The sequence below is a fragment of the Myxocyprinus asiaticus genome, chromosome 8, assembly GCF_019703515.2.
Source record: "Myxocyprinus asiaticus isolate MX2 ecotype Aquarium Trade chromosome 8, UBuf_Myxa_2, whole genome shotgun sequence".
NCBI classification, from domain to species: domain Eukaryota; kingdom Metazoa; phylum Chordata; class Actinopteri; order Cypriniformes; family Catostomidae; genus Myxocyprinus; species Myxocyprinus asiaticus.
In genome coordinates this window covers 14,481,482-14,509,465 of record NC_059351.1, presented here as the reverse complement: position 1 = coordinate 14,509,465, position 27,984 = coordinate 14,481,482, and the positions used below count along the sequence as shown (strand labels likewise).

The window sequence follows — 27,984 nt, the reverse complement described above, 5'->3', positions numbered from 1 at the left end:
TGCTTTAACTTAAAATGACATTTAATAGCCAATGAACAATACAAACACTGCATCTGTGAGACAAATGTTGTCCTATGTAAGACTTGAAGAAAGCATACATTTTAACAACAGGGTTCATGGGATTTTATATTATTAATCCATGTAGCAGACTAATGGAGTCACTGTGCCCAAAATAACTGGTCTTCAGTTTAGCAAAACTGTACCATTATAGGTGTCGAATGAGTCATTGAGTACCAACAAGGAAAATACTCAAAAGTACATAAAGTACTGTTAATAATTTTGTTTTAGGAAGCTTTATTTTTCCACATTATCATTTCAAATTATTTTTCAAAATTCACATTTTAGGATATTCAAAAACAAAAGAGAGTGCATGTTCTCTAAATATTTTGCAGCAGTTCTATAAAAAACCCAGCCATCAAACAGCCCTGAGATCATTACATGGAATCATTTTCATTCCTCAGTACAGTAAAAAGAAAAACAAACAAGAAAAAAGTGACATTAATTAGCACAAACAATTCATTCAAAGTTAATTCACACTGCACACATATATAAAATTAATACTGTAGGGTTGCAACCCATGGCATCTGTATTTTACCATTGTTTCAGTTTCATATCATAAATAGCTTATAAGTAAGTGCATTACAGTAAGGTTGGTCATACAATTCAAATTCCCATTTTAATACTATGAAAAACAAAAGGCTTATTTTATAGTCCATAGCCCAGCATTTAGCATATTTTGCCTTACTGCAAAAAAAATAACATTCATTTTTAAGGAGTTTTAACTCTATAATGTAGAAATGAAAGGTATCCTTGGGCCATAATTTGCACATTCAATTTTAATGTAAATCTTTTGACACCATGAATGCATCATGTTCATGTTCTGAGTTTTGCTTGAGGTCACACTTGTCTTTTCACTCTAATGGCCATTAATGTAGTTTTCTCCTAACATTAAGTCCATCTGCATGGATCTGGTTTCCATCTGTCTCAAAAAACAAAACAAAACAAAATGTTCATCTCTGAAAGTAGCACTGATGTGATAGTTCATTAAAGCAGCAATTCAAAATTAACATCAGTTTTAAGTCCAAAAAATAAATCAATGGCTTTGTCAAACCTTTTATTTTTCAATTCAAAATAAACCCTGCTTTTATGGCTATTAACCATTTCATAATTAAAAAGTGTCTGCAAAATATGTGCCAAAATTAAAAATAAAATCAAATCATTTAATTTTTCATTTTAAATTTTCACTATAACATTGTATCATGATGAATTTATTTTCACCAAAGTCAGTGGCCTCGTTTTGATTGGGATTGTAACACTTCTCAGTGAAAGGAGGCGGCGAGAAGCAGATTTCCTGGTTCAGGTAAGCGTTTTATTCTCCCCACTGCAGCAAATACACTCTTTTAGAGCTTTCACAGTGTTCAATAATTCACTATAAAAATAAACAAACTACTTCACAAAATAAACTCTCAGCTTTGCAATAATAAGCTCTTGGCTTCACACTATGATCTCTGGTGCCCAGGCACTCTCTCTCATCTACTTGCGTTGTGGCTCTATTTATGCTGCTCTCCCCGTGCTCACTGAAATTAGAGACAGGTGTTAGACATAATTTAGCTCAGGTGTAAGTGCCCTTACTGCTTTCTCTCTCTCCGGAGAGATGCTTGACCACGCCCCTGCTGCCACAGGGATGTTTATTGATATAGGCTAAATATGGATGTAATAAAGCTCATTCTGATTCTGAGTTCATCCAAGTTTGAAACTTTTTCGTAATTACATCCATATTTAGCCTATATCAATAAGCATCCCAATCAAGACGAGACCACTGACTTTGGTGAAAATAAATTGAGACACATTCCATGAGTTTGAGACTTTCTATCACTACTGATTCACAGCATGACATTGTCAGTGCGGAACACTTATGATTCTGCTGTATGCCAGATCCAAGCATTTCAAACGTTTAATTTTCATTTGCTGTGTTAGGAAAGACAGCGTTTATTACTTATTAAGCTTGCTCTTATTCCAATAAAACAAATCACTCATATATGCCTTCTCTAGTGTTGATAGTATGATAGAGGGGATATTGAGGTTTTAATTGGCTGTGGTGGGAAACAATCCAATTAGACTGAATTAACTTATTTTACCTGTAACATCTGCAAAACAAACCCTGCAGCAAGCATGATGCATATATTTACAAGTGTGATTCCAATGATATGTTCATTCAGTTGGCTGACAAAACAAAAATCAGTTTTGCATTTTTCTGTAAATCTTGGAATTTTTAAATGTGAACCTGATATCACAATTCTTGCGACCTGAAAAGCGCTGTATCGTGGATTCTTGGCTTTTCTCTCAATTCACTGTCACGGAAGGACACATAAAATGAACATCTCCATTGCAACCTCTCTGCACCCCCTAGTGTGAGAAGCACTGTATTAAAGTATCATCTCTTGAGCGCCACCCACTCATTAACAGAATTTACAAGTTGAAATGTGAAAATGAAAATGTAAAACTATAAGATAAAATATAAAAAAATTAAATTAAAACTGAACTTTGCATCTGAATTATTGCGTGAGCATTAAGATAAAGCATTGTAAAAATTGTATTTGCAATTTCTTATTCACATTTGCCTTTTCATTGTAAAACTGGCAGTCTTGCCTCGAGATTGTAGTGAAAATTAAATGTCAGATCATCAGTTTATTTTATTTCTTAATTTGACCAGGATGATGCATTGTTATAATGAAAATTAAAATGAAATCATTTAATTTTATTTTTAATTTTGGCTCATATTGTGCAGACACTTTTTAAAAATGAAATGGTTAATCAGGTTTTCATTTTTATCCTTTTATTAATTTATTTAAAATTGGTAGAATATCCCTTCCATACAAAAGCAAACAAAATAGCCATAATATCAATAGTTAATTAGTTAGTTTAGTTGACTGTCTCTTCACAATCGGTTAAATAGAATAGTAGCCATAATATCAATAGTTAATTACTTAAAGGAATAGTTCACCCAAAAATTAAAATTTGCTGATAATTTACTCACCCTCAGGCCATTCAAGATGTATCTGAGTTTCTTTCTTCATCAAAATAGAATTTAAGACTTTTAGGATTTCATTTCAGGCCTCCTCCTTTAAACAATGCAAGTGAATGTACTCCATTTTTTGATGGTCCAAAATGCATATTTAGGGTGCTTCAAAATAATCCACACGACTCCATTCGACAAATAAAGTTCTTCTGAACCCAAACAATTGATTATTTTTAGAAACAAAACAATACTTATATACTTTCGAACTACAAATGTTCGCTTCCGTACATCTGTGACGCACGCTCATGAGAAGGATGAGGTAAGCTCGTTGGTAAGGTCACGCGTAATGTGGAGGAGGAGTCATTATGGCTACTTTGGCTGCTTTTGAACAACTTGCATGTATGAAGAGACAGTCAATGTGTTAGTGAGTTTAGTCAAATGAAACAAACTAACTAGCCATTGCTAATATGACTTGGCTGCTTTTGAACAGATTATGAAGAATGTGTGAGTTATTTAGTAAAACTAAACTAATAATATAACAAACTAACCATTGCAAATATGGCTTCTTTGGCTGCTTTTGAACCTATTATTAAAGAGTTAGTTAGCTAGTTAGGTCAGTTAGCTAGTTAGTTAGGTCATCTAAACTTACTAACTAACAAACTAACTAGTCATATTATGGCTACTTTGTCTGGTTTTGAACAGATTATGAAGAGACAGTTAGCTAGTCAACAAAAGTAACTAGCCATTTCTACTTTGGCTGCTTATGAATGGATTATGAAGAGTCAATTAAACTAAAACTCAAGCCAAATTGTTCCAGACCAGTAAGGTTTACCAAAGCCTTACATTTCTACTGTTAACTAATTAAATGGGCTAAATAAGCTTTATTCTTTGAGTGATAAATTGAGTAAGATAAAGGCTTTGCATGTATTACAGGGTGAAACTTCAAATAAAGTTACAAAGTTAAACCTTAACAGTCAGCTACAGAAAAATCAGGCCAAACAGACAGGGGTAATGCAAGAAAACATTTATCTGAACACAATGACGGATGTGAGCATGTTTCAACTATCCCTGTGGGTTTTTCAAAGGTGTGCAAAGTTACCTAAATCAAAGAGCCATGGTGTTAAAGAATGAAGAGAAGCAGGAGAGGAAACGGGGACAGACAGAAGATGAAGAGTGCTAGAACACAGCATGGAGTTTCCTGAAATAGGAAGGAGAGGAGGAAGATACAACACCAGATGACAAATGTTACATTACAATGATGGAGCAAAGTGCTTGAAACATCACAGCATTTTTATTCTGAAGACAAAAGAACTCTTTGGTCTAAACAAGGTAGAACATGTATGAATTTATCAAGGCCCTCTATGTAGGTAAAAGTTATGTAATTTTTCTGTTAAAATACTTTTTCTCATTCCAATTTAATGTGCATAGACAACTATAAGTAAACCATTCACAGGCTGACTTCTGAAAGTGTAAATACTGTGTTGCTGTGGTGCTTTTAAAACATTTTCTCTTTCTGTTTTAACCAGAAAATAACCTCTGAATTAAACTGCACTTGACCCAGCCCATTTGCACGTTGTGAGAGCGATTTCGCAAAACCCACTTGTGCCTAGATATAATGCATGCTTGCACGAAAATACCAAAACTTCATGGCCATGCTCACTGACTTTGCGCTTATGTACTTAGCGCTAATGCTCTCAAAATAGGGCCCTTCACCTTTAAACAAACAGGGATGTGCTGACCAATTTTACATGTACATTTTAAGGATCAACATCTGCTCACCGTGTATAAGACCATGCTGGAAAGTTCCAGGTGCTAGGCCAGGAAAAAATGCACCTTTGCAGGCCTGAGGCTGTCCACTGAGCTTGGTGCCATGGCTTAGCCCAGGAAATGGGAGAGCATACAGGGTAGCAAAGCTTGGTAAGATGCTTGGCTGTGCTGTGGTGGGGTAGGAGGATGGAAGAAGAGAAAGAGAAGGTGTGGGGAGTGCTGGATTCCCACATGAGAACTCCCCAGCAGCCTGAAATATAAGCAAAGGAAAAGTTTAAGTACAGTTCAAAGATTCTGTTATATTTAATGTACGTAATACTTAGACAAACTATATGATCTGCTTTCAGGTACTACATATATGATAAGTATATGTAATAAATGATCAGGGTTTTCCACAAGGCATTCAAATCGGCTACCATTTGGGGTCCAAGGGGGATAGGATTTGTCAGGGCAATAGCATTTTGCACAACTCAAATTTTTTGATTATCCACATCTAAAAAGCAACCAATCCATATTGTACATTTATTTAACTACTTACTGCTGCCATTGAGACCGGTGTGTCACCTATTGAGTTGGTAGTGAGCAGTCTGGCCACACCCTGAATGATTGATGCACCATTAGCCTGAGCACCATCTGGAGGTGCCATCAGCATCAGTTTTGGAGTCGCTTTCTCTCCAGGATGGAGTTGCTTTGAATCTGACTCCATACTAGACTTGGTCCACATTATCTGCACTGATCCAACCCTATCTGCAGTCACCGGACTTCTCTGAGTGCTGACTGCCCCTTTCCTATGATTAGCTGGATCGGTAGATAAAGCGGCAAATGTCTGTGTGTTTGATGGCGTTTCAGCAGTGGTGCTTGGAGTGGCTGCAACATCAGGCTGTGTGCTCACAGGTAGACTCAGATGCTTGCGTTTCATTGCTGGAGGGCCCTGAACATCCAGGTTATTCTTACAGTTCTCAGGGACAGCACTGGCTTGTGCATTCAATATTGGAAAGAGCTAGGTTTAGAGACAGAGCTCTAACTAACTATATTAATAATGAATGCAACATGCCAGACATAATGCTGCAAAACAGCTACTTTACAAGAACAGGTTCCCAAACGTTTTAGTCAGTTGAACCCTATGATCTTAGACCCTGTTTAATCCCGTTATTAAGAGGGTTTTCAGGTGATCTGATCACAAGTGGTCAGCGTTAAATACAGGTGTAAATGGGGTGCAAAACTTTGTGACCGGATCACAAATACCACATACAGAGGTAGTCAAAAACAAATGTGACCACATGGCATTTGAGATGTAAACAGGAGAAGCATTTAAGCAACCTCTGGCCCATTCTTCATAGGTTGATTAGGGAGTTATCTGGATTTCATTGTTGACGATTTGACCCGATCCTAGATTATTACATTCTTCGAAGAGCATCTTGGAATTGCTGTCATGGCAACAGGTCTGTAAGCGCCAACCTACTCGGGAGCAGGCTTATTTAACATAAACAGGATTAGATTGCACTTTATAACCAGATATGATACTGGAAGTCTATCCCAACCTCTACATTATTCTTACGAGACCAACTTTTTGAAGCAGAGGCAAAGACAAATTTAGTATAATTATAATTTTATGAATTTCAAATTGAATAAAATGACGTGTAGATAATAATTACAGATCATTTTGCTCATTTAGAGGTACTGCTTTAGTCATGAGGGAGTAATTTGTCATTTTTTTCATAGTCTTTTTTAAAAAAAAATTTGTGCATAAACTTTTTTTTCTGTTTTCTGTTTTCTGTCTGCATTGACATTGGTTCTCTGTGCCCTCTACAGCTTAACAGATGAAAAGAACTTCATGAAAGAGCGATGTCTGCATTTATGCCATTAGAAAAGTGAACATGATAGCCCTCTTACATAATAAAAAATATTTCATGGTTTTCATTGCTCTCAATCCATTTTTTCCAGCAAAAGGGGGACTTGTTAATATACAATTTGGGGTTCAGCCATATGCTTGAGGAAACATTTAGGTAAATATCAAAATTGAACAAGAAAACCTTTGTCTATATTGAATGTGTGAAATAATGGGATGCATTTTTACTTCTCCAGGAATTTTGATAGAAAGACTTCGCAATGGTGGATTGGGGCAAGGACCGCTTGTTCAATGTAGTACCAGGGAGGGGCTCTCTCAGGTGGAAGAGACCAATGGGCCAAGTGTCTGAGATTAAAAGCATAGTAATAAAACAAAATTTTTGGGAGGCCTAAACCTCATTTGTCAATTGGTCTATGTAATTACTGAAATGCAACTGAGGTAATTTACCATTCCAAATAAAGGACTTAGATATTCTATCAAATTGTTTAAAATAAGAAAGAAGTACTTCTAAGGGGATAGACTGTAGTATATATATATATATATATATATTTTAATAACACATATCTTTGAGTTTTTACAATTTACACATTGAAAACATACTTAACTGAAATTTCTTCTTCCCTTCCCCCTCCAAAGCAGCTTTGACATTAAATATAATACATTCCTTATGTTGATTTAAATACATACTCAATAACTTCACACATCTATAGCTTCTTCAATATCTCAGTTTTTAACAAAGTCCAGAACACCTCCCATATATTCTGAAATTCAGAGGATTTCTTCTTTACCACATATGTAAGTTTTTCGAGAGCCAAGCTTGATATAAATTTTTTTTAACCATAAACCTAGAGTAGGGTAGCTAGTATTTTTCCAGCATCGGGCAATAGCGTGTCTGGCTTGTAATAGGCATAAATCCACCATTTTTCTTTCTTTAATAAAAAGAGAACAGTTGTCTGGGTATATACTGAGTATACACAATACAGGTGTTAAAGGAACTAAAGAAGAGGTAAATTGAGAGATATATCGAATCACCCCATTCCAAAATTTTTGCAACTCCTCACATTCCCATATACAATGAAATAAAGTACCTTGAAGTTTATTGCATTTAAAGCATAGATCTGGGATATTAGAATTAGTTTTATTAAGTTTTACCGGAGTTATATACGTTCTTATTATCCAATTGTATTGTATAAGTCTCATCCGTGTGTTAATGGTTGCATTTGTGCCTTTAAGCATATTGTCCCCCAATCCTCCTGTGAATATCTATTTTTAAATCTTGCATCCACATTAGTCTTTTATTGTCAGAATTTTCTTTTTGATTTTATATTATATATTACAGATTAATATAATATATTGAATTATATTATATAGTATACTATATAATTGGGTAACCCGCCCCTTACTGAAACAATTCTGTATAGAAATGTTTCCAATATAGACACTGGAGGAAGCTGTACCAAGTTCTTTAGTCATGAAAAAATAAAACTTCTTAGTTGTAAATATTTGAAAAAATGTTTAGGAGATATATAAAACTTTGCTGATAACTTGTCAAATGGCATTAAAATATTGTCTTCATATAAGTCCATCAGTCTGCCAATGCCCTTATTTAACCACATTTTAAACCCCATATCATTTTTAGCCAGGTTGAAATGTACATTGCCCCAGATTGGTGAAAAAAAAGATAGCACTGGGGAATCATCAAGATATTTATGTACTTCATTCCAAACCTCAATAGTGTTTCTAACAAATTGATTATCTATCTTTTTCTTTAGTTCCTTACTGGGTGCTGAATATAAAAGACTGTCCAGTGTTAAACCTCTTGCAACCATCAATCGGCCTGTACCCAGGGCAAATCCGAATTTCTACAAAACCAGTACATCGCAGCCCTCAATTGCACAGCCCAATAGTACCATAGCAAGTTTGGAAGTTGTAGTCCTCCTCTATCAAATGGCAAATATAAAAATTAGAGTCTAAGTCTCGGCTTCCTATTATTCCATATAAAATTAGAAAGCAGCTTTCTTACTCTCTGAAAAAAAGCAGGAGGAGGTGCAAGCCGTAATATTAATAAAAACAATTTCGGTAATATGTTCATCTTAATCACATTTATTCTTCCCATCAAAGACAGGGGCAGTGTTGTCTAGTTATCTCTTCTGATACTTTAGCAAACAAAGGTTCATAATTACCTGAGTTGAGGGTGTTTATCTGAGGGGTTATTTTAATTCCAAGGTAGTCAAAGCCATTTATAGCATTTGCAAATGGGTGCGTTACCTTTGGATTTATTCTTACTTGTTTATTCAGAAACATGATCGATGATTTATCTTTATTTACTTTAAATCCAGAAAACTCTCCATATTGGCTAATAAGCTTTAAAAAGGATGGAATTGACTTTCCAAGATCTGATAGAAATACCATGGTATCATCTGCATATAATGCAATACGATGTTCTAAGTTGCCCGTATGAATCCCACATATTGAAAGGTGTGATCTTATTGCTATTGCCAACAGTTCCATAGCTAAAACAAAAGGTAAAGGAGAAAGCGGTGAACACTGCCTTGAGCCACGAATAATTTTTGCATCCGCAAAAAAAAAAATAAAGAAATTGGCCTATATGAGCTGCATTCTGTCGGCTCTTCACCCGGCTTCAAAATGAGAGTAATCAAGGCTTTTCTTAACGAAGGAGGGAGATATCTTTGTTGGAAAGTTTCTGCATACATCTCTATCAAAGGACCTATTAATTTATCTTTAAATGCTTTATAAATATCAATTGGGAAGCCATCGGGACCCCCCGCTTTACCGCCCATCATATTAAGAATAGCATTGGATATATCCTCTAACTCTAGTCCTCTATCTAGTTCAAGTTTTGTCTCTTCATAAATAGATGGAATATCTAAACCCTCTAAGAACTTGTTTTGGTTTAATGAGCTTATAGGTTATTCCGATTGATATAGAGCTTTATAAAACGAAACAAATGTATAATATATTTCACAAGGATCTGTAGTAATTTTTCCCCTTTTCACTCTTAATTTCATTAATGGCTCTTTCTGAGTTTAATCTCTTGATTTGCCAGGCCAGTAGTTTACTGGGTTTTTCCACTCTGATCATAAAAGGTTTGCTTAAGTCTTAATAAATTATTTTCAGCTTTTTGTGTAGAAAGTTCCTCATATTCCACTTTAAGGGGTACCAGTTTTTATTTATCGTGTATGGAATTATCTATTTCTATCACTTTTTCCAAGTCTCTGATTTCAGAGTCAAGATTAATCATATTTTGTTTGAATTTTAGTTTTGGAACTGGTAAAACTAATAATTTGACCTCTAATACAGTTGTGCTCAAAAGTTTGCATACCCTGGCAGAAATTGTAAATTTTGGCATTGATTTTGAAAATAAGATTGATCATACAAAAAAAAAACAAAAAAAAAACTGTATTTTATTTAAGGATAGTGATCATATGAAGCCATTAATTATCACATAGTTGTTTGCTCCTTTTTAAATCATAATGATAACAGAAATCACCCAAATGGCCGTGATCAAAAGTTTACACACCCTTGAATGTTTGGCCTTGTTACAGACACTCAAAGTGACACACACGTTTAAATGGCAATTAAAGGTTAAATTTCCCACACCTGTGGCTTTTTAAATTGCAATTAGTGTCTCTGTATAAATAGTCAATGAGTTTGTTAGATCTCATGTGGATGCACTGAGCAGGCTAGATACTGAGCCATGGGGAGCAGAAAAGAACTGTCAACAGACCTGCGTAACAAGGTAATGGCACTTTATAAAGATGCAAAAGGATATAAAAAGATATCCCAAGCCTTGAAAATGCCAGTCAGTACTGTTCAGTCACTTATTAAGAAGTGGAAAATTCAGGGATCTCTTGATACCAAGCCAAGGTCAGGTAGACCAAGAAAGATTTCAGCCACAACTGCCAGAAGAATTGCTCGGGATACAAAGAAAAACCCCCAGGTAACCTCAGAAGAAATACAGGCTGCTCTGGAAAAATATGGTGTGGTTGTTTCAAGGAGCACAATACGATGACACTTGAACAAAAATGAGCTGCATGGTCAAGTTGCCAGAAAGAAGCCTTTACTGCGCCAATGCCACAAAAAATCCTGGTTACAATATGCCCGACAACACCTTGACATGCCTCACAGCTTCTGGCACACTGTAATTTGGAGCGACGAGACCAAAATAGAGCTTTATGGTCACAAACATAAGCGCTATGTTTGGAGAGGGGTCAACAAGGCCTATAGTGAAACGAATACCATCCCCACTGTGAAGCATGGTGGTGGCTCACTGATGATTTGGGGGTGTGTGAGCTCTAAAGGCACGGGGAATCTTGTGAAAATTGATGGCAAGATGAATGCAGCATGTTATCAGAAAATACTGGCAGACAATTTGCATTCTTCTGCACGAAAGCTGCGCATGGGATGTTCCTGGACATTCCAGCACGACAATGACCCTAAGCACAAAGCCAAGTTGACCCTCCAGTGGTTACAGCAGAAAAAGGTGAAGGTTCTGGAGTGGCCATCACAGTCTTCTGACCTTAATATCATCGAGCCACTCTGGGGAGATCTCAGACTTGCGGTTCATGCAAGACGACCAAAGACTTTGCATGACCTGGAGGCATTTTGCCAAAACGAATGGGCAGCTGTACCACCTGCAAGAATTTGGGGCCTCATAGACAACTATTACAAAAGACTGCACGCTGTCATTGATGCTAAAGGGGGCAATACACATTATTAAGAACTAAGGGTATGCAGACTTTTGAACAGGGGTCATTTCATTTTTTTCTTTGTTGTCATGTTTTGTTTTATGATTGTGCCATTCTGTTATAACCTACAGTTGAATATGACTCCCATAAGAAATAAAAGAAATGTGTTTTGCCTGCTCACTCATGTTTTCTTTAAAAATGGTACATATATTACCAATTCTCCAAGGGTATGCACACTTTTGAGCACAACAGTATATGCCTTAAAGGCCTCCCATCTAATTGTCGCAGAGGTCTGATCTGTATTAATTGCAAAATATACATCTATCTGATCTCCAACAAATTTAATGAAGTCTGAATTTTGCAGCCAATTAGGATGCAAACACCATCTAGAGGGTCCTTTGGTTAATTGTGAATCTAAATAGAATAAAGAGGTGGGGGAGTGATCTGATAATACCGCACTATCGTATATACAACTGTTTAGTGGCGGTTCTAGCTTGTATGGCACCCTGGGCGAAACCCGCTTCAACACACCCCCAAAGTTGTTGGGTGGTGGGGGGGGGGGGCGGGGGGGGATGAGCAAGCTGCCACCCTGGAAGAGGTTTTAGTGAATATTCCTTTTTTACTGGATTTACTGTCCTCCAGGGGTCACACAAGTTCAGTTCATTCATAAATTGTCTGTTTACACGACAACCATGTACTAAAAACTGAAAAGTTATTCCTTTGCGTTTTTGAAAAGTTTTGCGTAAAGACAATGTTGTAAAAACAATCCCCGTTCACACGGATCCACGAAAATTACTAAAAGCGCTGTATTATGTATGCCACGCCAGTAGTTGGCGATGTCATTTTGTAAAGAAACACAACGCGCCTGTGCACATAAGCATCTTCTACAGAGCGGTGAATACAAACAATGAAGATGGCAAAAGCATCGAGCAATTTTGTCTGGACGGACGATGAGGTTGCTTTATTACTACAATTACTTTGCTGGAGAAGCATCAATAAACTAAAAATGTAGTTTTGAATGTCTCGCGCGTTGTTTTGAAGTACTTGCGCGCATGCCTATAGACTGAATTCTCTCAAGATTATACAATAAATTCTGCTCATTTTTACCATCACTTTGTCTCCTGCCTTCTTCTATATTCCCCCTGCTGATTCTTGGGCTGGTAGGAGAGTGAGTTAACATAAGCGGTTGTTGTTGTTGACTGGTTTTGGATATCACACAGAACTCTGATATATGGATATCTTCTGACGGAGAGAGAGGTCTTGTGTACACTGGATCTAACATACATTTTCACTGCCTCATGTTTTCATATTCTAAGTATATTATTGAATACTGTACATGGCATCACATCTCTGTCTATAGGCTATATACAAAAGTGGTGGGTGTATGAATTGCAGGGTAAAGGTACATCAAATAAAATTAAGTAAATAAATAACATTCAAAATACAAATACATTTTTCCCATTTGAATCCATACATTAATTTCAAGATTTTCAAATTGCAGGTTCTGCCTACTGTACAATGTTCACACTCCATACAAAACACTCCAAATGAATAAATTGTTATTTGCACAGACACCGGTATTCATATTGACAATTATACATCTCAAAATGATGCCTATCAATCCATCATTCTTTATATAACACGTAATACGTCATGCGCATGCGTCGTCGTTTTCACAAATTCGCGTTTTTGTATGTTTACACGGAGATGATAACGGCATCATTTTCAAAAACTTGCACTTTGAAACCCGTTTTCAAAAGTTTGCGTTTTCAGGCCCCAAAACGCAGTTGTCGTGTAAACGAACAGCCAAAACGCATAAAAAGTTTTCCGTTTTTAGTTGAAAACGTTGTCGTGTAAACGGCCCCTCGCTATCCAACCCTGATGAGCGATCTAGCAATGGATCGAGAGTGCAGTTAAAGTCACCTGCAATTATTACTGTACCTGAGAGAGAGGCAATTAACAAGAAAAGATTTTCAAACAATGCAGGATTATAATCATTCGGGCCATAGATATTAACCAAATTAATATTTTTATTCATAAACATACCTTGCACTATCAAATATCTATCAGCTTTATCCAAAATACGTTTATTTACTTGAAAGGGTACAGATTTATGGATCAACACCAAAACCCCTCTAGAATGGGAAGAAAAACAAGATGACAACACTTGACCTGGCCATCTCCTTTGCACCTTCTGGATTTCTTCTTTGAGCAAATGAGACTCCTGTATAAATACTGTGGATGATTGAAGTTGAATAATCCTAGTAATAACTTGTTTAAGCTTAACCATTTTTATCATCCCCCTTACATTCCAAGAGGTAATTTTTAACATCTTGACTGATGTGATTTTACTTTACCTTAAAACAATTTGTGTAGCATATTGAGCGAGTGGATAGAGCAAATATTTCGATGTGGAAGTTAGCCAGGAGATCTGCCACCATAAGGAATTATCATAATTAAGACCAGAACAAAATAATAACACCTCAAAAACCTGCCACAACCCAGTCTCATTAGTTGTCACCCCGAACAAGACAGCCAATCCCACCCCCCTCCCCTCTCTATCTCCTTGGGATATAGTTAAGTCCCAACACTGACCCAATGTCACCAAGGGAGCAGTTAAACCAAACCAAACCAAACTGGTAATTAGCTAAATCCAAACAAAAAGGAATAAGACCATAAAGACTTGAGTCTCCCGGCAATATTTCAATGTTAGATTATTAACCGATACATGAGCTCAACCATTAAAATAAAACAGCAGACTTACCAACAGCCATTAGGATTAACAGCAAGAAATGAAAATTGAAAAATTATAAACATCAACCTCGCAGCTCTAAAATAACAATATTAGTTATGTCCATTAGCAAATGGGCATTCAACATATTAATCAAGGAGGTATTGTCACTTCTCGTTTAGCATCGAAGATTAGGGAAATTTAAAATTTTCCCTTTATGTTCTCTATGTATCACCTGCATTTTGTATTCCATGTATAAACTTTTTTTTTTTTTTCCAAACTCGTGTATCTGTCCATCAATCGTCAGGTGCAACTTGGCCGGGTAAATCACTCCACATTTAATGTTCAGGGATTACAATTTTATCCTCACCCTGTCAAAGCACCTCCTTTACCGATGCAACTCCGCCGACAGATCCAGAAAAACATGACTTCATGCTCACCATAAATAACCTTTCCTTTAGCCCTGGCCACTCGCGTCACGCGGTCTTTATCTTGAAAGTTCAAGAACTTCATAATTAGCACTCTTGGCAGGGGTGACTGATTACAGTGTGTCCGGCCAGGAAGCCTGCGCGCTCTCTCAATGATAGGTGGAGTGGGAAATGTATCAGGGCCCAACACTTCAGGCAGCCACTTTTCCAAGAAGGTGGAGGCATCGGGGTTTTCCACCTTTTCTGGTAAATTAACCAGCCTAAGGTTTGATCTCCGCGAACGATTTTCCAGCTCGTCAAGTTTGTGTGAGAGGAAAGCCACATGTTTAGTCATCTCTTCCATCTTGCCCTTCTCTGAATTAACTGTCTTCCACATTGCTAATGCGCTCTTCGGCCAAATCAGTACGCCCAGAGAAATCTCTCACATCTTTTTTGACGTCACGAATTGCATTCAGCACTCCGTCGAACTTTGTGGAAAAGTCACTCCTCAACATGTCTAATTTCTGAAGCACATCCGAATTTTGGCTGTTATTGGCCAAAGTTTCCTCGGGCTATGGGGAATTGCAAGCCATACCTGTTGAGCTAGCTACACTGCTAGCATCCCCTTCATCCTGTTCCACATTTGGGAAAGAGTCCAATTTGTGCTTATTTTTAGCTTTTTTCGACAGCATATTAGCACCTCGGAAAACTGATAAGGTCGAATCAGCTTCGTGTCGGATAGTATACAGGATTTTACAAGAATAACGGCAGGAGCTCACAAAAAGACGTGCGCTTAGTCCGGAGTCATAACCACGCCCCTCCTGTAATAGATAATTTAATTTTGGGATACAATTCATTTTTATAACATTGACCTTCCCAGCCATAAACAAATGTAGTGAAGCCCACCTATCCACATCACATGAGAACCTTTTCATTAATGGGTCAAAATTAACTAACTAAATCTCTCAATTTTGCTGGAAATAAAATGCCTAAATACTTAATGCCTTGCTTGGGCCACTGAAAGGCGCCAGGTTGGAAAGCCGTGGCAGGGCAATATGCGGTCAGTGCAAGAGCTTCCGATTTAGACCAATTCACCCTGTATCCTGAAAATTTGGAGGAGGAATTAATAATTTTATGGAGGCTAGGCATAGACAGAGACAAATAATAATATATCATCTGTGTAGAGTAAAAGTTTATGCACCACACCTCCTGCTACAACACTCTTTTCTTATTGCAGCTGCTAATGTTTCCAGGGCAAGACAGAACAATAAGGGTAGAGAGGACAGCCTTGTCGGGTTCCCCTACCAAGAGAAAACTAATCTGAAATTAATACACTTGTTTGTACTGCTCCTAACGGTCATTTATAAAGTAACTTAATCCACCCAATAAAAGTGTTCCCAAACCCATACATTTCCAAAATCTTAAAAAGATAGTCCCATTCCACCCTATCAAATGCCTTCTCTGCGTCAAGTGAGATGGCAGCTATCGGGGTCTGATCATTCGCTACTGACCACATAATATTTATAAAACGTCTTTAGACAATATTTTGACATCTAACTGGATCAGGGAAATTGGACAATAACTTTTATATTCATTTGGATCCTTTTATATTTTTTTGTTTTAAGAATGAGACATCAGGGATTGTGTCATGGTTGGCGGTAGTTCACCTTTATTTAATGGCTCTGTGTACACTTCCAACATAAGTGGAGCCAGTCCTATGACATAGAATTTTTTAGATCTTATGGCAAAACCATCTGGCCCTAGTGCCTTACCTGTTGGCAAGGCTTTACTTACCTCAACAAGCTCCTTAAACTAATATCTGAGTCAAGAGAGTTTTTTTGATACCTCATCAATTTAGGAAGTTCTAATGGCTCTATGAAGTTGCTAATATCCTTATCAGTAGACAAAGACGAGGAGCTATAAAGATGGAAATCTTCTTTAAAGGCCTTTTTTATATCTGTGTCAAAAGTAAATATATTGCCTCCAGAAGACTTCACTGAAAGCATGATGGAAAAAGACTCTCTCTGTTTTATGTATCTGATAAGTAGTTTCCCTGCTTTGTCCCCAGACTCAAAATGTCTGTCTTGCCCTGAATAACCAAAACTCAACCTTCTGTGACAGAATAGGTACCTATATTTTAGCCACTGACCACTGGATGACATATGGTGCATCAGCTCTGTTTCAGCACTTTTAATCCTCTTTCCAATCATTTTCCAATTCTATGAATTCTTGTGCTTTGAACTTTTTAATGAATGAGGCATATTGTATGATCCGCTCCCTAAGAATTGCCTTAAGCGCCTCCCATGCCACGCCCACAGAGGACCGAGGACCAGTTGGTTTCTACATAAACATCGACTTCTGTCTTTAACATTTGTTGAAATTCAGGGTCTTGTAGAAGGGATGTATTAAAGTGCCATCTCTATGATTTTCTTTTCTTTATATGCGGCAAAAACACCAAAGCATGATCTGAAACTAAAATGTTCCCAGTTGAGCAGTCAGTGGTCGATGGAATAAGTGACTTAGATTAAAATATATACATACATACACACACACACACACACACACACACACACACACACACACACACACACACAGAGTAAATCTTATGAACTGATGGAAAAAAAGCTATAGTCCCTCCCAGATGGATTCAGAAATCTCCAAATGTCTGTGAGACCAAGATTTTTACACATCCTCTGAAATGTCAACGTTGCTCTAAAGGATCTACACACTTTTGCATCACTATGATCAAGAACTGGATCCATTAAAAGATTGAAGTCTCCACCCAAAACCGTATTATGAAGGATCCCAGCAGCTTGTAGCTTCCCTTCAAGATCTATAAAACGTTCTGCTCATCAGCGTTAGGTGCATTCATTTTAGCCAAAATAAGACTTTTCCCCTGTATTTTAGCCTAAACAATAATTACTCTTCCTAAATTATCTTTGATCTGTTTGAGACATTTGAATTGTAAATGCTTACATATTAACGTGACGACTCCCCTGCTCTTACTCAAACCAGCACTACAAAACACATGCCCTACCAAGTTTTTCAGCTTCCTATGAAGAAAGGTCCATTTTTTGAAGGAACGCTATATCATATTTTTTATGCTTAATGAAAGATACAACCTTCCTTCTTTTCATAGGGTGCCCCAGCCAATTAACATTCCACGTGGAGAGAAACATTTTACCTATATTACATGTCAATATGTCACACTTTAAAGATAAACTGTGTACCCAAGGCAAAATTATATAGACCACTTTCCAACATTGATGTAACAATAAAATCCTGTTCAACCCACAGAACAGAGAGAGAGAGAGAGAGAGAGAGAGAGAAAGTGCTTCAACCCCACACACAACAGTCCCAGCTGGCATACATTTCCCAGAAATCTGACGGTCCATGCATGCTCACAAGATTTTCCGCAACATTATTGCTACTGGATTGCTCAAGTCTGGTGTTTTTCTTCTTCTCCTGGTTACGTTTTTTTTAACAAACCATGCCATTAAATTACACAAAAATGTATTCCATAAAATAAGCCCCAGTAAATAATCACACTGAACCCACAAAATAAACAAATGAACTAAAAAAATAAGTCAATAAAAGGAGAAAGAGAGAAAAAAAAAAGAGAGAAAAAAAGTAGAGCAAGAGTCAGCTTGCAGCCAACAGAATAACATACCCTCTCAGGCTGCATCAATAAAATGCACAATGTGTGGTCTGTATTGTTGACCAAGATCAGGCAAAATTACCCACTCACACCATTGATTTAATGAAGGCCATAGCTTGTCACGGGCATGTAAAGTCTCTGTCAGCCGACCGCAAAAATCTTGCCTGGATAGATCTGGGTAGGTCACACACCATGGGAAGCTGACAAAAACTCTGTGGGCATGCTCAATTTTGAGCCGGTGGTCCACTGTTTCGAACAAATCCGGAATGAGCCCATCCGAAAACTTCACCATATCTTGACCTTTCTTTCCCTCAGGGATTCCAACGAAATGCACATTATTATGCCTGCTCCAATTTGTCATATCCTCTAGTTTTACCCCACACCTGTTCCACATCAGCCTTGGTAGCAGGCGGGTTTGCCTGTAGCTCTCTTTCGGCCAACTCAAGAAACTCGACCCGCTTTTCAACATTGTCCATTCTTGTGATCAGTGTGGAAAGTTTCATGTGTTGTCGTATTTCTGCGAGGCCCTCCAAGTCAGTCAAGATTTTTGTCAGCGCTGCATAAATGTTCGAGATCTCCTGGCTTACTTCACAAAGCTCACTGCCACCATTGACTGGACCTCCGCCCTCCTGATCCTGCGAGGCGTCCGACACATGAGATCGTAAGTGCTTTTTAATGTCCCCACAGGCCGACGATTTCCAAAAGTCACATTTAGGCAGCATAAAAGTAATCCATGCGATTCCAGTTGATCAATGTATGTCTTCTGAAGCAAATCGATAGGTTTATGTAAAAAACAAGTTTAATTAAAATGTTTTTAAACTTTAATCGGCGCTTCCATCCATGGCTCTGATGCTGTTTGAAATGGCCGAACTCTCGCGTGACGTTCATTCTTCTGTTATAAATAAGCACTGCTACATGATGCGTTAACTGCTGGCAGGAAGCACCTTTTGAAAGTTAATAACATTTTAATTATCTATTTATTTTTTACTCAAACGTATCTGTTTGCTTCAGAAGACATTTATTGATCGACTGGAGTTGCATGGATTACTTTTATGCTGCCTAAATGTGACTTTTTGGACCGTCAAAGTGCTGGCATCCGTGTACTTGAATTATAAGGTCCTGACAGAGCTCTATCTTCTTCTAAAACTCTTAATTTGTGTTCTGTTGAAGAAAGACAGTCATGCACATCTGGGATGGCATCAGGGTAAGTGAATAATGAGAGAATTTTCATTTTTGGGTGAACTATTCCTTTAAGGTCAGGACTCTGTGGTGGCCAATTCCTGTGTGAAAATGATTCCTCATGATCCCTGAACCAATCTTTCACAATTCGAGCCTGCTGAATCTTGGCATTGTCATCCTGGAATATGCCCATGCCATCAGGGAAGAAAAAAAATCAATTTATGGGATAACCTGGTCATTCAGTACATTCAGGTAGTCAGCTGACTTAATTTTCTTGCCACATAACATTGCTGAGCCTAGACCTGACCAATTGAAGCATCCCCAGATCATAACACTGCCTTAAATCCAAACGGCAACTTTTTTGGCCAGGCCGTGTATGTGCCCTTGTCAGTAAACACAGCAATGCGCAATTACCTCAGACAACTCAATCTAAATATAATCAAATATGCTCATGTGTTTGAAGAACATAATTAGCTAGAGAGGAATTATCATTATTAGTAGATCTGGAATACGCCATTTCATCTCAGATGTATTAAGCAACGTCCGAAAAATGGGCTACAGGTTTAAACAGTGATGTGTCTTGCCTGACCACATGTGAACGGATCACCCCAGATGCATCTTAATACCAGGTGTAAAAGGAGTCTTAATTATTTACTTGGAAATACCATACTGCATGGAAAAAACAAACAAAAAAACAACAACACTCAAACTGTTTAATAAATAAAGTATATGATTCTCACTAACCTCTTGCGGTTCTTATAAGACAATATTTATTATTTCCCTGATAATTTTGTTAATATGCAAGAGTTGCATACCTTTACATTAACAGACAATAGCAAACTACATAGCACCATATATACCAAAATTGTGTGTCTTAGTCTCTAAGCTGTACCTTTTTTAGTTTTGTAGCGCTCAGTGGTTTCTTTCTTGCCCTGTAAAATGGAGAAAGGGCAATTTCTGAACATGAACTTAGAGGCCAAGTTTAATATCAGAAGCTTCCACTTTGTTTGTTTATGATAATTAACACACTTAGAGAACATAATGAAACTCCCCAACTTTCCCCAAAGGAACAGCTCAGCAGATATCAGACTATTCAAGTGGAAAAGTGGAAGAAGTGTATAATCATACTTACACCACACCTGTGATGTGACCATGTGCTTTCCGAGTTTCTAGAAGCAGAATCCTATTGAGAACATGAAGGAATTCATCAAAAAATACTCACCATTTTGAATGAATTAATAGGGACTATCCTTTTACTGTAACATCCACTTTCTTATTTACAAGGGTTCAGACCCAGCAGAGTTTGAACATAAAAGACTGAGTTTTATATAATGCAAGTACTTAAGTTACAGATGTCTACTTTTGGAACAAAAGCACTTTGTGACCAGTTATGCAATTGTAAATCTAAAATGTAAAAAACTGAACTGGAACCTATAGATTTTTCAAGTCAATATACTGCTCTCCTAAATTTCTGAGTATCCATAATTTGCTTTGTATACCTGGCCTGCATCCATCCTTTAGGCCAAAGTGGTTTAACATCAGCCTCCAGGAATGTTTTCAGATACTCCTCCAAACTTGAGCATACAGGCGACTCAAAGTCATAGTTAATCATCTTCAAATTAACAATCTCACAGAGCAACTCCCTGAAAAAACAACACAGTTTAATGTATTATTCAGGCAGTTTTATCATTCAAGCATACACATAAGAAACCCAACCTGATCTCTTGGTTCCATCGGAATCTCTTGCGAGGCCCAAAGACTCTTTTTCCACTCTTCTTCTCTTCTTCCTCAGAGCCATCAATCATTCGCTGCTCCTTCTGTTTCTCAGCCTCTAGCCTTAAAACACACAAACTACTTTCTCATGATATTTTTCATCGAGGATAAACACAAGTTGCATACAATTAAAAGTTGCATTCTGTTAAAACAAGACAGGATAGACTCATTAAATGTGTCAGGCTTTCTTACCTTCAATAAAGTACAGTGAAACTATAAAAGTGAATATTTAGAGTGTTTGTATCAAACAATATAAATCACCGATTACTTGGCTGCTCTGGCTTCAGAGTGAGCTTGGCAGTGATTTTGGAAATGGGTAATCTGTTCTGACATGGACCTGGCAACCGCATTCTCAAGCTTCTGTCACAGCTCCCTCAACTTTTCATCCTGATAAACACATGACAAGTTAAATTTATCCCAAACAGATGAGGTTAAGGTTCAAATGCTATTGAGTTTTTAATCAACAAAAAGACCCTCCCTACCCTAACCCTTAAACCAAAACCTCACCAATAGTGTCATAAAAGCAAATGTACAGTAATTGCTGAACCACATCATTTTGTGGTACTCCCATGACATTTTCGGTCCTTTGCATCGCAAGTGCAATGCTCTACCAGTTGAGCTAATGCGAAATTTGATCATGCTCGAAAGCTTGTAAATGTAGTTGGTTATGTATTGCAAACGTTAAAATGTATTGCTTACAAGTCATGTGCTATAGTAAAAGTGCTTAGATGTTATTGAGCATTGTGTGAGGAACAGGTCGAAAAATCATTATGAACTGCTAATCTGCTGTTTATAACAGTCGTTGTTTTAGCGCCTCCAGTGTTCATTTCACCAGGAAACTGTATCAATATGTACAACGAGCCATGTAAAAATCTCCTTGCAAATATGTACTGTACCTATAGTAACATGATTCCATGAGACCAAGTTGTATTTTGAGCTTAAAACTTAACTGTCGCCATGATTGTCCGGTAATTATTGGCTGCACTTTAAAAGGTCCGTGGCAAATAAGTTCAAAGTTAAAATGTTTGAACCGGCATGCTGTAGTGGATCAATTTTCTATATATTGAGTATTGTGAACTCAAAAGAAAAGACAGAACTTTGATTTGTTTTGTTTTTTTGAGTGAGTTGTAATGCAATCCAAGTTTGCAATGCTGAGATTTTTGGTATAGTCACAGACCTGCTGTAGGTTGTGGAGCTTTTTGGCTCTTTTAACCAAAGTGCCTTTACTGCAAGACAGATGCAATGCCAGGTAGGAGAAGATTCTGGCACGTACTTTGCCACTAAGCTGTTTTGAGCTCACCTCCACTCTGACCATACAAAGAGAAAGACGTTGAGTATTTACATGCCTTTAGAAAAGGTGTAATTTCATAAAACTTTTATCAACCTATAAAAACACTGTATGGTGTGCAAGATGTTACCTATTCAAATCCTGCTTAGTAACTTACTCTAGTAAAACACTGTTGAGCTCTGAAGACAAAATCTCCATCTTATTTTGTGGTTCAATTGTCTTGACAGCCTAAAGGACAAAACGAGGAAGAAAATAAGGCATGTACACCCACAAATAAACAAAGCTCTCTTCTAATCCTTAGCGGATGCAAACAATACCCGAGAAAGTTCTTGAATGTGTTGCTCTAGTGTTGGAGGAAGACCATCAGGAAGTGATAAAGGGGGCTTTGTGGTGACTGACACTTTCAAAGCCTCTCCACTTTCCTCAAGCCTTGGAGAGCAGACGTTCTGTGGCTCACCCAAGAGCCCGTCTAGGTCGAAGTCTTGCTCCACTGCCTTAACCGCTTGAAGGAGGTCATCCACGCTGGCCAAACCAATGAGTGTGAGGAGAGGGTCTGCTGATATGGGCAGTTCTTGAACCTCAGCTTGCATGATGGAGTCATTGAGAGCATCTGATTCTTTCTCCCTTGCACTGAACATCTGCAACTGCTGAAGCTTTTCCTTATGGAATTTCTTCAGCATCTTATCAATATTTAGGGGCTTCTTGCTTTTCTTTTTCCTCTTCTCTGCTGAGGGCTTGTCTGGCTGGGTGCTGAGGAGGGGGCAGGAAAATTGCAAACAATGATGGAGTTTGAGAAAGGATGCTACAAGTAGTCCATCATACAATAGGAGTAAACTTCCAAAGGAAAAGAAAAGCAGATTTACCTCTTCCAGGCATCCTCTTCTTCATTCTTAGTCAGCATGTCATCTCTCTTTTTCTTGCCCATCTTTCTCTCTTTTTCCTGCTTAAGCTTTTGTTTCTGTGAAGATATGTGTATTTTGAACAATTTTGCAATTTTAGTTTCTTCAAAGTAGTTAGGGGTTAAGTGTACCCTGTTACCAATAATGGGTGCTAGAAAAGGGCCATCAGAATCAACAATTTTCATGAACATTTCTTCAATTACCAAAGTTGACCCCTTAACCACTAAGCTACGGCTGGCACTATAGCAACTATGATCTTAAATGTGTTTTACACACCTTGGGTTTAAAGTCATTATCCTCAAAATCATTTATTTCCTCCTCCTCTCCCTCATCAGAGGCTGGCCGAAACTGCAAAGTTCCAGAGTTGATGTAGAACCCTCCATATTTGGTGGTAAGACAAGCTGGCACCAATTCATCATACTATGGCATGCAAGAAAGCAAGTAAAAAAAAACTTTACCACAACATTTATACACTATTTTGTTAAGGGAAATAATCTGACCAAATTGGCCTGAAACTCACAGCCTCAGAGTTATCAATAAATGAATCAGTATCATCATAACCAAAGCCCATATCCACCAGGTCCTCTAATCTGTCCTTTTTCTTTTTGCCAGCTTCACCCTAAAAAAAGTAAAAGGGTGTATACTCATTTAGTCGAGAAAGCAAAAGAACAATCAAAAGCAAGCACCATGATAGTGAAAATTATCCAAATCTACATCGACATTGTATGTCGATGTATGTAAGCCTGTATTTCAGTCTAGTGTCAGTCTATTTCAGTTTACTTTAAAGGTGATTTAAGGGTTACCCTAATTAATTAAATGTGGAATTTTGTGGGTTTGGAATGAGGAATGAACTACAGATGGGTAAAATTCAGTAGGGTTATTCCATGTCAAATCAACCACATTTCATTTCAGGAACTTTCCTGCCTGAAATTTTGGATTTTGTTAGTACTTTTAATGCATTCCAGAGCATTGTAGATGTAGATCTTTGAAATCCAAAAACTAAATATAGGTATTGCACAAACTGAAGAGCCCATTGTGTCACTTCTAATAAATAGTGTATTTTTGTACTTTCAAAAACAGAGATTTAGACATTATTGTTTTTTATGGGAATAATTTAACACTACTTGTTTCAATATTATTTTTACTCCAGACTTTTGAATGGGTAAATTTTAACCATTTTCAGATGGAGCCACACTGAGAGACCCACATCTGGGATTTAACCATATAGGGCTTTAAAATGATAATACGAAGTAAAATGTTTGTTCAGAACCATAATCTAAAAAGGTATATTTAATACTTCTGGATTTATACAGTAGATACTCTCAGTTTAGAAAAATAACAAACATTTTGGACTCCAATGACAATGAAACAAGGGTAAAAAATAAATATCTTTAAAAAAACAATTTTTCGAGGGTTTACAGGCAGAAATATGAAGCTTATAATTTTATAAATACACTTACATTAAATCTCCTCTTAAGACTTGTGTATTATATGAGCTGTTGTATCAATCATCTTTTTTTTTATCATTTTAAGGTTTTAGAGTTTACAGCATTAAGTTGTCATGGCAACAAAGCTGTAAAGCTGTGTATAACTTTACACAGAAATGGTTAGTAAGCAATTTTATTACACTAAAATCATATTAACATGCATACTGTTTACATCTTGTGGCCATACTTTTGAAACAGTGAGCGTTTTAACATTCAAATATTGGCCCCATTCACTTCCATTGTGAGTGGCTCACTGTAACCCAGATTTTTTTTTTTTTTTTAAAGGATGGACAAGCCAGAATAACATTTGGTGGTAATCAACAGTGCCACAAATGCTTTCGATCCAGCTGAACTTGTATTGAATCCAGAATATCCCTTTAATAAACATGTAAATAGACTTTAGTGATATATAGATATACAGGTGCATCTCAATAAATTAGAATGTCGTGGAAAAGTTCATTTATTTCAGTAATTCAACTCAAACTGTGAAACTCGTGTATTAAATAAATTCAGTGCACACAGACTGAAGTAGTTTAAGTCTTTGGTTCTTTTAATTGTGATGATTTTGGCTCACATTTATCAAAAACCCACCAATTCACTATCTCAATAAATTAGAATACATCATAAGACCAATAAAAAAAACATTTTTAGTGAATTGTTGGCCTTCTGGAAAGTATGTTCATTTACTGTATATGTACTCAATACTTGGTAGGGGCTCCTTTTGCTTTAATTACTGCCTCAATTTGGCGTGGCATGGAGGTGATCAGTTTGTGGCACTGCTGAGGTGGTATGGAAGCCCAGGTTTCTTTGACAGTGGCCTTCAGCTCATCTGCATTTTTTGGTCTCTTGTTTCTCATTTTCCTCTTGACAATACCCCATAGATTCTCTATGGGGTTCAGGTCTGGTGAGTTTGCTAGCCAGTCAAGCACACCAACACCATGGTCATTTAACCAACTTTTGGTGCTTTTGGCAGTGTGGGCAGGTGCCAAATCCTGCTGGAAAATGAAATCAGCATCTTTAAAAAGCTGGTCAGCAGAAGGAAGCATGAAGTGCTCCAAAATGTCTTGGTAAACGGGTGCAGTGATTTGGTTTTCAAAAAACACAATGGACCAACACCAGCAGATGACATTGCACCCCAAATCATCACAGACTGTGGAAACTTAACACTGGACTTCAAGCAACTTGGGCTATGAGCTTCTCCACCCTTCCTCCAGACTCTAGGACCTTGGTTTCCAAATGAAATACAAAACTTGCTCTCATCTGAAAAGAGGACTTTGGACCACTGGGCAACAGTCCAGTTCTTCTCCTTAGCCCAGGTAAGACGCCTCTGACATTGTCTGTGGTTCAGGAGTGGCTTAACAAGAGGAATACGACAACTGTAGCCAAATTCCTTGACACGTCTGTGTGTGGTGGCTCTTGATGCCTTGACCCCAGCCTCAGTCCATTCCTTGTGAAGTTCACCCAAATTCTTGAATCGATTTTGCTTGACAATCATAAGGCTGCGGTTCTCTCGGTTGGTTGTGCATCTTTTTCTTCCACACTTTTTCCTTCCACTCAACTTTCTGTTAACATGCTTGGATACAGCACTCTGTGAACAGCCAGCTTCTTTGGCAATGAATGTTTGTGGCTTACCCTCCTTGTGAAGGGTGTCAGTGATTGTCTTCTGGACAACTGTCAGATCAGCAGTCTTCCCCATGATGTGTAGCCTAGTGAACCAAACTGAGAGACCATTTTGAAGGCTCAGGAAACCTTTGCAGGTGTTTTGAGTTGATTAGCTGATTGGCATGTCACCATATTCTAATTTGTTGAGATAGTGAATTGGTGGGTTTTTGTTAAATGTGAGCCAAAATCATCACAATTAAAAGAACCAAAGACTTAAACTACTTCAGTCTGTGTGCATTGAATTTATTTAATACACGAGTTTCACAATTTGAGTTGAATTACTGAAATAAATGAACTTTTCCACGACATTCTAATTTATTGAGATGCACCTGTACATTAAATCATTAAAAAATAAAAAATAAAAAGGGATTTACCTTGCTAAATTAAAGTGGAAATGGGGTCCATTACATCACAACACAGAGCAAGACTAATGTCCAATTGCCTGATGCTCCAGACCTAATTTGCCCTTCCCATTGATGAATTGATGTATGAAGAGGCTCATACTCACATATTTTTCTACAAACTTTCTTGCAAGTGCCTCCAGTTCATCCTTTTCCTTGTACTCCAGCACCTTATCTAATGTCTGACATTTCTTTTTCTCGGTTGTTTCCTTAAACATAAACATATGAAAACAAGAGACTTACCAGCGATTTACATTACTGCACAATAATGGTTACCTACTGTAAACCACCTTTGCCCTGATCAAATCAGGGAAGTTAAACTCCGGGCAGTGTTGATCGTCCGGCTCGAAGAGTTTTAATTCCACTCGCGTTGCAGCTGGTGGAGTTGGTGGCGATGCAGCCGCTGGCGTCGGCGCAAGTAGACCCATTTTGACAGGTATGTCATTAGCATTGGGGGTAGAAGGGACAGTGGGAAGAGGGAAGTGTGCATCGCTTGAGACTGCGGTCAGTTGAATTATTCGTGGAGAGGCCATTGCTCAGACCGATGGCAACATCCCACGATTCTTCCCAAACAGGTGCACGTAGTCTGGTTGGGTAATTATTACCATGTGAAGCCTATTGAAATTAGTGTCATTTTCCTTCCTTGAAAAGGAAGTTGGCGTTAGCGAATGATGCGATAAGCATTGGGTAAATGCAGTTACCGTTCGAAGACAACACTAGAAATACAACATACCACGCATGTTTATTCCATATCATGTATTCGGTGAATTGTTGATGTGCTGTCTTGTATGGCATGTTCTCATTAGGTCTTCAACAGCCAATTCTTCCATGAGGAAAACCCTCTTTGTCTTATTCTATCCACGCGGCCCGCGATGAATAGCATAGCCGTCGTGACACCGGTAGCTGAATACTCCCCATTAAGAATTCAGTTGACTTCTCATTGCATAACAGAATAATTATTTTCAAACGCAAACGGGAGGAGTCCAATATGCATTGGTAGGCAGTTCGCCTTCACGATCGCTAGCTTTTGAGTTCGGTCTAACCTACCAGCTATGCATTAGCGATTCAATTTAACCAGAAATTCAAATTTCATCACTGAAATGAACACCCACAACTATTTCCAAAAATCACAGTGAAACGCTCTCAGTGGACGGA

The 27,984-nt window shown here is 37.7% G+C and overlaps 1 pseudogene; it reads right to left on the bottom strand.

The window, feature by feature from the left end:
- Positions 1–27,984, bottom strand: LOC127445565 (ubinuclein-1-like; annotated as a pseudogene).